The sequence below is a fragment of the Anabrus simplex genome, chromosome 1, assembly GCF_040414725.1.
Source record: "Anabrus simplex isolate iqAnaSimp1 chromosome 1, ASM4041472v1, whole genome shotgun sequence".
NCBI lineage: Eukaryota > Metazoa > Arthropoda > Insecta > Orthoptera > Tettigoniidae > Anabrus > Anabrus simplex.
The window spans coordinates 671,246,129-671,258,197 of record NC_090265.1 but is presented as its reverse complement, the minus strand read 5'-3'; positions in this window follow the sequence as shown (position 1 = coordinate 671,258,197).

Genomic DNA, 12,069 nt, shown 5'->3' with positions numbered 1-12,069 from the left:
GACACAGTTGGAAATTAAACCCGGGACCCCTTGATCCAAAGGCTAACATTTTGACCATTTAGCCATGGAGCCATATAGTGAAGGATAAGGTGAAATGGGGTATTTACACAAAAAGAATATCATTCCAGTACTCTACATCACTTGGGTGAATTTAATTAAGTATCCTGGTTGCAGAGCACAACGCCCAAAAGAAGAGAGTATGAGAACATTTAAGGTGGTCAAAGACACAAACTGTCGTAAGTTCAATCAGATGGAATGACTCTCATTTCTAATACGGTACAGTATCTCTACTCTAATTTAAACAGTAAAGAGAATTTGAATGTAGGGCAAGTTCATCCTAGAGTGAGTGAGTGAGTGAGTGAGTGAGTGAGTGAGTGAGTGAGTGAGTGAGTGAGTGAGTGAGTGAGTGAGTGAGTGAGTGAGTGAGTGAGTGAGTGAGTGAGTGAGTGAGTGAGTGAGTGAGTGAGTGAGTGAGTGAGTGAGTGAGTGAGTGAGTGAGTGAGTGAGTGAGTGAGTGAGTGAGTGAGTGAGTGAGTGAGTGAGTGAGTGAGTGAGTGAGTGAGTGAGTGAGTGAGTGAGTGAGTGAGTGAGTGAGTGAGTGAGTGAGTGAGTGAGTGAGTGAGTGAGTGAGTGAGTGAGTGAGTGAGTGAGTGAGTGAGTGAGTGAGTGAGTGAGTGAGTGAGTGAGTGAGTGAGTGAGTGAGTGAGTGAGTGAGTGAGTGAGTGAGTGAGTGAGTGAGTGAGTGAGTGAGTGAGTGAGTGAGTGAGTGAGTGAGTGAGTGAGTGAGTGAGTGAGTGAGTGAGTGAGTGAGTGAGTGAGTGAGTGAGTGAGTGAGTGAGTGAGTGAGTGAGTGAGTGAGTGAGTGAGTGAGTGAGTGAGTGAGTGAGTGAGTGAGTGAGTGAGTGAGTGAGTGAGTGAGTGAGTGAGTGAGTGAGTGAGTGAGTGAGTGAGTGAGTGAGTGAGTGAGTGAGTGAGTGAGTGAGTGAGTGAGTGAGTGAGTGAGTGAGTGAGTGAGTGAGTGAGTGAGTGAGTGAGTGAGTGAGTGAGTGAGTGAGTGAGTGAGTGAGTGAGTGAGTGAGTGAGTGAGTGAGTGAGTGAGTGAGTGAGTGAGTGAGTGAGTGAGTGAGTGAGTGAGTGAGTGAGTGAGTGAGTGAGTGAGTGAGTGAGTGAGTGAGTGAGTGAGTGAGTGAGTGAGTGAGTGAGTGAGTGAGTGAGTGAGTGAGTGAGTGAGTGAGTGAGTGAGTGAGTGAGTGAGTGAGTGAGTGAGTGAGTGAGTGAGTGAGTGAGTGAGTGAGTGAGTGAGTGAGTGAGTGAGTGAGTGAGTGAGTGAGTGAGTGAGTGAGTGAGTGAGTGAGTGAGTGAGTGAGTGAGTGAGTGAGTGAGTGAGTGAGTGAGTGAGTGAGTGAGTGAGTGAGTGAGTGAGTGAGTGAGTGAGTGAGTGAGTGAGTGAGTGAGTGAGTGAGTGAGTGAGTGAGTGAGTGAGTGAGTGAGTGAGTGAGTGAGTGAGTGAGTGAGTGAGTGAGTGAGTGAGTGAGTGAGTGAGTGAGTGAGTGAGTGAGTGAGTGAGTGAGTGAGTGAGTGAGTGAGTGAGTGAGTGAGTGAGTGAGTGAGTGAGTGAGTGAGTGAGTGAGTGAGTGAGTGAGTGAGTGAGTGAGTGAGTGAGTGAGTGAGTGAGTGAGTGAGTGAGTGAGTGAGTGAGTGAGTGAGTGAGTGAGTGAGTGAGTGAGTGAGTGAGTGAGTGAGTGAGTGAGTGAGTGAGTGAGTGAGTGAGTGAGTGAGTGAGTGAGTGAGTGAGTGAGTGAGTGAGTGAGTGAGTGAGTGAGTGAGTGAGTGAGTGAGTGAGTGAGTGAGTGAGTGAGTGAGTGAGTGAGTGAGTGAGTGAGTGAGTGAGTGAGTGAGTGAGTGAGTGAGTGAGTGAGTGAGTGAGTGAGTGAGTGAGTGAGTGAGTGAGTGAGTGAGTGAGTGAGTGAGTGAGTGAGTGAGTGAGTGAGTGAGTGAGTGAGTGAGTGAGTGAGTGAGTGAGTGAGTGAGTGAGTGAGTGAGTGAGTGAGTGAGTGAGTGAGTGAGTGAGTGAGTGAGTGAGTGAGTGAGTGAGTGAGTGAGTGAGTGAGTGAGTGAGTGAGTGAGTGAGTGAGTGAGTGAGTGAGTGAGTGAGTGAGTGAGTGAGTGAGTGAGTGAGTGAGTGAGTGAGTGAGTGAGTGAGTGAGTGAGTGAGTGAGTGAGTGAGTGAGTGAGTGAGTGAGTGAGTGAGTGAGTGAGTGAGTGAGTGAGTGAGTGAGTGAGTGAGTGAGTGAGTGAGTGAGTGAGTGAGTGAGTGAGTGAGTGAGTGAGTGAGTGAGTGAGTGAGTGAGTGAGTGAGTGAGTGAGTGAGTGAGTGAGTGAGTGAGTGAGTGAGTGAGTGAGTGAGTGAGTGAGTGAGTGAGTGAGTGAGTGAGTGAGTGAGTGAGTGAGTGAGTGAGTGAGTGAGTGAGTGAGTGAGTGAGTGAGTGAGTGAGTGAGTGAGTGAGTGAGTGAGTGAGTGAGTGAGTGAGTGAGTGAGTGAGTGAGTGAGTGAGTGAGTGAGTGAGTGAGTGAGTGAGTGAGTGAGTGAGTGAGTGAGTGAGTGAGTGAGTGAGTGAGTGAGTGAGTGAGTGAGTGAGTGAGTGAGTGAGTGAGTGAGTGAGTGAGTGAGTGAGTGAGTGAGTGAGTGAGTGAGTGAGTGAGTGAGTGAGTGAGTGAGTGAGTGAGTGAGTGAGTGAGTGAGTGAGTGAGTGAGTGAGTGAGTGAGTGAGTGAGTGAGTGAGTGAGTGAGTGAGTGAGTGAGTGAGTGAGTGAGTGAGTGAGTGAGTGAGTGAGTGAGTGAGTGAGTGAGTGAGTGAGTGAGTGAGTGAGTGAGTGAGTGAGTGAGTGAGTGAGTGAGTGAGTGAGTGAGTGAGTGAGTGAGTGAGTGAGTGAGTGAGTGAGTGAGTGAGTGAGTGAGTGAGTGAGTGAGTGAGTGAGTGAGTGAGTGAGTGAGTGAGTGAGTGAGTTGTCATTGTGTCATCTGTTTGAAAACAAGAAAGTCAAGTTGAAAAACCCATTAGAATAGAATTCATAATGAATTACAGACAGGAATCTTGAAACAGGAAAGGTGTCACATTTTTGTCGAATGTGCAATTTGCAGCACTCACATCATTTAAGTCTGTAAACACCAGGTAAATTTTACTCTGTACTGTAAGTTTTTATGAAGTCTATTAATACAGGGTGGCCGGAAACAATGTGTACCAGGTATATGAATGTTAGAGGGTTGGTCATACTGATAAATAATTTGAAAAAAAATCATTCAATAACTTGCACCATTGACATTTTATCAGCTTCTGAAGTTAGTCAATCAGATCACTTTGCGAGCAAATTCAAATGGGTTTTGCGAGGTGGTGTTGTTAAATCTGCACATGGCTTAAGACAAGAATGAGAGCACTAGTCGACCTTCGCCATGGGAGGTGTTTGAATACAGACCTCCAAGCTGACGGAATCGCACCAAAGCAAGTACGCTACAGTGACACCAGCTGAAATCAAGGGTGTTTGTGTTTGATGCCAATTTCGCAGAATGGCTCTCAAGCCGGTCTTGATCAATCTTGTGCGTTTTCGATATTGTAGGCCTTCACATTTAGTTTTCTTCCAACTCTGGAATACCACTCTTATCACTGTTGGTACGGTAAAACTGAATAAAACATAAAATGATCGGAAATTGTACTCTCTATAATGTTTGTTATGTAGTACTTTTCGATAGGACCAATAACATAGGTATTTAAATTAAATTTTAGGTGCCTTCCTCTAAACTACAATTTCATCCAGGGTGAATAAAATTGTTTATTTTTTTATTTTTTTTTTGCTAGGGGCTTTACGTCGCACCGACACAGATAGGTCTTAGGGCGACGATGGAATAGGAAAGGCCTAGGAGTTGGAAGGAAGCGGCCGTGGCCTTAATTAAGGTACAGCCCCAGCATTTGCCTGGTGTGAAATTGGGAAACCACGGAAAACCATTTTCAGGGCTGCCGATAGTGGGATTTGAACCTACTATGTCCCGGATGCAAGCTCACAGCCGCGCGCCTCTACACGCACGGCCAACTCGCCCGCTAAAATTGTTTATAGCCTAGACTGTAGTTTCTTATTCCCTGCCTCTATATACAGTTTTTCATTAAATTCTGTTAACGTATTTTCACATGGCTCGGCGTTGATATGGACTTAGCAACAAAAATACAAATTCATGAATAGGTGTCTGTGTTATCATAGCCGGTACGGTAAAAATGTATAAGATTTAAATGGTTGGAAATTTAATTCTATGTAACTTTTGTTATGTAGTGTTTATCGATAGAGCAACTGATAATATAAAATATGAGAATTAAATTATAGGCCTTCCCCTAAACTACCATTTCACTCAGTATGAATAAAATGATTTATAGCCTAGATCAGGGATGGCGAACCTTTTCCAACTAGTGTGCCACTTTAAATCTGGTTTATTATTCCCAAATGTTTACCGTGCCACTTGTTATTTTCCTTTAAGGACTGGCTAACCCCACCCCGCACTTCCTTTCCTAATTATGCTCCATAATATGTTATTAATGTATTATTTATTTATTTATTTATTTATTTATTTATTTATCATATTTTTAAATACATTTGATTGCATGTTCCGTGGTTGTATTTTGCAAAATTTATCAAAAATACATTTTAATACGCAATTTTTGAGAATAATAAGCTCGCATTGTAACACAATTCGTCATTAAATATAATTAGATATCACAATAAAAATACTAATATTGCCAGTGGACTTTAAGTTAGCCTAAATATCGTTCTCACATTTAGCGTGAAACTTGTTGCTGAATCTTAGTAGCCATGTCATTTATATTAGGTTCGTAACATGTTGTCTTCAGCAACATACAAGAAACACTTAGGTATGAAACAAGACTGTTCGTAACTGTTGACTTCACTAAGTTCATTGTAGAAAATAGCTGCTCGCAGGCGTACGATGATCCAAACAAAGTAAGTAGCGCTGTAGCAAATGTCTTCATGGTCGAAAACTCTTGTGGGAGGCTGTTCCACTGTTCAACTATAAGTTATCTGGCTTCTGTTGAGAGTATTCACCATTCACAGCACATTCGATTTTCACCAATGCTTCACCAAGTTGTACAAATTTGTTCACCCATGTACTGCTTTCTTGAAATTCAAGCACTTCCATCTCTAAATGGTCAATAAAAAATTACCTTAATGTCACTCATGAGCAGGTCAAGAGAGATGCAGACGAAATGAGACTTACAGGAAATGTGATCAACAATAGAAAGGAGTTCAGAAGCCGAATAGACATCAGGATATCGGAAGGGAAACCACAAAAATACGCAATGTTTTCTCCAAATGTCAAAATTGGGAAATTATTTGTTTTGAATTTTGTGAGACGTCCACATACCTCTTACAAATACTTTTTGTGTCTTCAAAAATTAATTGATCTAAAAAAAATTGATATTAATTCAATTTGTACTTTAAATGGAGGAAAGTTCTTAAATGTCTTTGTTTCAAAATCAAAAATGTGTTCGCCAGAATGATTTTATGATCTCAAACAATCTGTCTGCAGTGTGCCCCTTTCCTTGCAGCTCCTTATTTATATCACTGTATACTGCTGTAAAATCAGGGGTGAATTTTCAAACACACAGCCAAATAGGGTCGGTGTGTTCTGGGAATTCGTCATGCTTTTCTATCTTGAACTGAATTTCGTCCAAGAGCTCGACAAGCCTCTGAACTACTTGCCCGAGACTCAGCAAGCGAACGTTATTGTTCATGTACGCCAGAGTGAGATTCCACCTCGTGTAAATTTTCGAGGACTGGCGATTATTTAGAGTATGAAGTTCACAATTTTGGTTACCCCGAGAGCAGTCTTTCACATGACTGCATGCCTCTTTCGCACAAAGGGCTTCCTGGTGTAACATACCATGAAAATGTAAAATAGGGTGTTTACATTTTTCTTTAAGAAATTTCGTAAACACATTATGAATACCCACCATACTTGGGGCAGTATCAGTTATCCCAGATACAATATTCTTTAAGTCAAACCCCATTTTTAATACAAGTTCTTGCTTCACTTCGTTCGTTATATATTTCCCTGTAAGTAATTCCTTCCTCACTACACTTCGACAAGGAAATCGGACAAAAACAGCTATCCTTGTAGTTAGGTCTCATACATGCTTTCATCAAGGCATACTGAATACATCTGGGAGACATCCGAATCAGCTTTAAATCGCTCCGAAATATCTTCACCCATCCTTATTATTCTATGCTTGACAGTATTTCTGATGGCTGATATTTGTTTTAATTCTGTTAATTATTTGTTGTTTGCTAGGAAATTTTTCAAATAATGTGTCGGACGTCAATAAGAAAGTCCTTTTCACGAAATCACCATCAGAAAGCGTTTTCCTCTGCTGTACTTTGCAGTGAGACAGATGGAAACAGCCGCATTAATATTATTCCTTGGCCTGAAAAATGATACAAAACAACTAGTTTGTTTTGCGTATTGTTCGAATTTTTTGTAAAACGAGCTCCTTTCTTTCTTCATTTGGAATGTAACAAACATTTCAATGATTCGTCTCAAAATGGCTGTTTACGTTAAACGTGCGGGGTACAACTGTTTTCGAACACAGGGAACACAATGCTTTATTACTGATTTCTATCACTCCGAATTCCCTTGTCCACTATCCTTGAAGAATCCGTTCACTACCATTGTTAAGTTTCTGTTTTCTTTTGGCACCGAAAACATGTTTGTGAGGTCCGTATACAAACGACATTCAATAAACAGCTATACACAAAAAATACTTACCCGCTACTGGCTACCACACAAGTCAAATTTCACTCACTGCCTGAATGACTGAGGGCCAGATTTTCTATATGTCAAATTTCACTCACTGACTGACTGAGAGCCAGATTTTCTATATTTATTTGTTACACGTAGAACACTATAACAATACGATGCACGAGATATGTATAGTCTGTAGTAAACAATGTATGTAAAAACTTCATGTGGCGTGCCACCGAAATCATGTTCGCGTGTCACCTAGTGACACGCGTGGCATAGGTTCGCCATCCCTGGCCTAGATTGTAGTGGCTCATCCCCCGACTTTACAAATTGATTTTCATTAAATTCTCTTCAGCAGTTTTCTTGTGATGTGTGTACAGACAGACAGACAGACAGACAGACAGACAGACAGACAGACAGACAGACAGACAGACAGACAGACAGACAGACAGACAGACAGACAGACAGACAGACAGACAGACAGACAGACAGACAGACAGACAGACAGACAGACAGACAGACAGACAGACAGACAGACAGAAATCACAGAAAAATAAAAAGTGCATTTCCTTGTTACTATAAACATGACTGATACAGAAATATCATTCTTTTCAAATTCTGAGCAATGTACAGACAAAACTGGGACGTCAGGTTTATTACATACAATGTCTTGTAATCACCTCCAAGTTAGAAAATAAATAAATAAATAAATAAATAAATAAATAAATAAACCAGAAATTAATGGGATGGTATTGGAGTCACTTACTTCCTACATCATAGACTACCCAAAGTATCATTACAAATTTCACTGTGATCTGTTTTGATAGCCATCAGTTACAAAATACCTTGTTAATTAAGGTCAAACTAATGAGAGAGAGAGAGAGAGAGAGAGAGAGAGATTTTTTTATGCCGAGCATTACTTTTCTATCCACCTCATATTAATAACACTTTTAATACCTGTACATAATCTCACTTACTCTTTGTCAACATAGTAAAGAAAAACAACAATTATTTCAGATAGTTGGTTTCTTGTTTTGTAAAGATATGACAAAATAAATGATTGCCAGTAAACTGCTAGCTGTATCATGGTTTACAATTTAATTTTTACTTCTGGGTATTACTTTCCATGATGATCATCCTATAACTTACTTCCTCCTTGGCCCGAGCCGGGATCATTAGCTTTTTTCTTATCACCATCTATGCATTTTATACAGGCATCCACAAATTTTGGGAATAGAACAATATCCAATAATAATCTAATTTATTTGACATAGGTTAAAAAGTTACAATTTCATGGTTTTTAGAAGTTAAACAGTGGTGAATACATCAAAAAACTTTGCTTACTATGTTGAAGTGTAGGGAAGAGCCATTAAGATGGTGTACTTCAAGAAGCCTCAAGCACTTTCAGTTATAGAAAATTAACATAAAACAAGGGCATAGATTACCAAACTAGAGCCCATCTAATTCTTCATTTACTCATACCGGTAGTTCACAATTTTCCCAAATTTGAAACATTTTAGTGAGACACATTACACTATAAATCCATACAGACATGAAAAACACATCTCCTTGATACTTGAAATAATTTTTCAGCATATTAGGTCATGTTCAGTACATTTTGTATACATTGGATCCCATGAGTGTCCGCTTGGTTATTTTTGTTCTGTATTAAAGGTACTGAACATGACTTAATACACTGAAAATTTAGTTTGAGTTGAATTGGGTCGCAAAAATTAAAATATTCATTGAATTGGCCCACAACAGGCGATCTGCACACTCTGTAGCTTAAATACCTTCTAACAGGACAAATATGACTTAGGCTACCATAGCTGAGCTGGATAACTGGATGTGAAATCGGAAGATTGTGGGATTGGATCCCATTAGTGTCTGAATGGCCATTTTCATTCTGTACCTAACATCTCTTCATAACTATACCGACCAAAAAAATCAGGAAAGGGATGCTCTTCATGTTACGTTAAGAATGATGGTGTAATCGGATTGGTGGAGAAAATTTTTCTTTTCAAGAAAATGAAGTTACCTTTTACTTCCAGGTGAGCGATTCAAACTGACGAACTTCCTGTATTTGCTGCCTGTTGTGTGCATCAGAGGAAGGAAAGGAAGAGAGGGGAAGTGGGAGACAGAGGTAATGTGTGATACACCACATATCCTGAACAGAGTCCAAAGGTCATTGTGAACTGCCTCGAAGTAGGAAGAGGACATATTGAACATCTACTGCAATCAAACCATTGGGAGTATTGTTTCCTTTGTTCAGTATTTCATTCCATTGACAATGTTGTGAATACAATCGTGGGGCGGCAGCGTTGCATCTTCGAGCATGTTAAATAAAGAATGTTACTGCGACCAACAGAGGAGAGGAGCAATGATTTGGTGGTTTCCTTGGCTGACAAGTGTGTCTTAATTACAGTGTATTCTTGTAGTATATGTGCAGTTACAGCTGTTTAATAAACAAACTGTGGATATTGCCTGTAAGAGACAAGGACAATCCTGTGCGAGTCAAACAAGGAAACTTACGCATGCGCGCGGAGCATTAACTCTGTCCTCATCATACCCACCCCACTTCCCCTCCCTCCCCGTCTCTTCCCTGAAGCACGGCAGCGGCTTGTGCTCTGGCATATGGCGAGTTTGTCAATTTGAACTGTGCACCCGGAAGTAACCTTATTTTCTCAATAAGAAAAATTTTCTCCGCCAATCCGACTGCACCATCATTCTTAACATAACACGTAAAGGATCCCTGATTTTTTGTCAGTATAGTCATGATACACCATGTATACAGAACATGACCTAATACGATGAGCAGTTTATTTTTAGTACAATGCGGTTGTAAAAATGAAATACTCCTTGATATGTTTCTTAATTTCAGATATTTTATGCTCAACTCCTGTGTCACTGTGTAACTACAGGATAACACTGGTTAAGAGATACAGCAGTAAGGAAATATTGATATCAAATTCAAAACATTACACGATTTTGTATCAGTTTCGAATGTCTGCCTCTGATATGCTGCAATAAATTACTCTTCAGTTTTACTTTGTGAGGACAGAATGGACACTGAAATTGTGGATCTTTACCACACTCATGTTTCATGTGCCTTCTAAGAGTATTCTTCCACAGATAACCACGACCACATCTAGAGCACTTAAATTTGGCAGATTTCTCGGAAACAGTAAATCCACATTTGGAAGGCTGGTGTTCTGGAGTAATAATTTCCATATCATTTGGCTGCTGGAGAACAGGAACAGTATTACCATAAGAGACAGACTTGAAATCTGTTGGTGAATTAATATTTCTTCTTTCTACTATGAAGAATTGCTGGCTTGTAATATTCACTGAATCTGTAAAAGGAAGATAACTATTAGAATACAAGATGGGAAATAAGAAGGCTTACATATTCACAATTAATGCACAACATATATTCAATTAGCACAGATTTTCTTTTTTTGCCAGAAGTTTAACATAACACTAACACAGCTAAGGTTTTCAGTGACATGTTGATAGGAAAGAGCTGGAAAGATAGTGGTTGAGGCCTTAATTAAGGAACAACCCAAGTATTTGGCTGGTGCGAGAATGGGGAACCATCTTCAAGGCTGCCAATGGTAGGGTTTGAAGCCATCACTTCCTGAATGCAAATGCACAGCTACGTGACCATTCCCTACCACATTTCCTAAAATAAATAAATAAATAAAATAAATTTATTAAACTTAAATTTTCCTCAAAATTTACATTCATAACAGGGAAGTTAACTGATGTCACATGTGTTCTGGTTGTGCAAGAATTCTCTACCAAGGCCATGAAAAGCTTGAGTTTTCTCTTAATTCTGGCAGATTTGAATTGCTATGTAGGTGAACATGACACATCTGAGGCTGTATATTGACCCATGTTTTTAACATCTAGCAAAATAGGACATTATGCATTATAACTCTAAAATAAAACACTTTCAGAAAACATTGCATAACATTTTACCTCTTTTATTTACCTCTGCACTACATCTACAAAGTTGTCTGTCTGTCTCTTAGGTCATCAGCCCAGAGGCTGGTTGGATCCTCAAATAGCACCACCAAAGGTTATGCGGTTATAAGGAAACCGCAAAAACCAATGGCAGCACCAAAATGAGGCATACTAGGCAAGACGAGGAGTGAGGTAGTTTGCCATTGCTTTCCTCACTGGGTGAGAAAGTGCTATTGCAGCACGGCTGACCCTATGAGCAACACCTTTCATAACACTCAGATGCACTAGTCGTGCTCTGAATGTCATTACTCAGCACTACCCATACCCCAGCAGCTTCCATATTGTCACAGCTATGGATGAGACTGGGACTTCGGTGGAAGCTACACTTTACTCTGGCCTGTGCTAAGAGGTGGATACAAAAGTACTGTATCCATCAAGAAATGGCAGCAGGCAGCCAATACAGTAAATTATGAATCGCCCAGTAGAATAGTGTTACGTGCCAGCCTCTTTCTGCACTTCCAGGAAGGGGCTAGTGATTCAGACAACTGGGGATCTCCCAACTGGTTTGTTGAGTGGGGCCAGCCTTTCCGTGCATTGTTCTCATCGACTATCTTACCTGTGAGTTTCTTGGAGATTCAACAAGAATCTTCCGCCTCTAGCCACTTTGCAAAAATTCTGGCTCTGTGTTGGAGATGTAGTCAGTGTTGGTGCTGGACTCGGAGTCAGTGTTGGACTCTGGGGTGGAGTCCATGTGAGACTCAGTGTGTTGGGGTTTGGTGGCTGGGCTGAGGGAGACAGAGGTATTGGCTGTTGCTCGTGTCCCACCGAGGTCTGAACCAGGAGCTGTTGTTGTGGTATCGGAGAATCCAGATAGTAGGTGGGAACGGAACGGAACGGAACGGAACAGAACGGAACGGAACAGAACGGAACGGAAGACTGTGTACTATCTGAGAGTACTGTGTGTTTGCATATTTCTGTGGACTTAGGATCGCTGTAAGTCAGTGAGGGAAGCTGCTATCGTGCGTGTGAGGGTAAATAGACCTGTATTAATATTCACTGTTGTGAGTATCATCTTGCTCTTAGATACTTTTGAGCTGTTGCTGTTTGGTTGTTCACTGCATGTGACTGTGTTATTTACTGGACTGTCTCTGGAGACGAACCATTGAACAGTCGTCGTGTGTTGAGTGGCCTGTAGCCCTGTGTTCAGATCGAGCGGTCTACTCAGCTTCTGTAGAGGCAACTGGACGTGGGGAAGTGAAAGCAAGGATTAAGCGTCCCCATGTATAGCAACGGGCTGGATGACC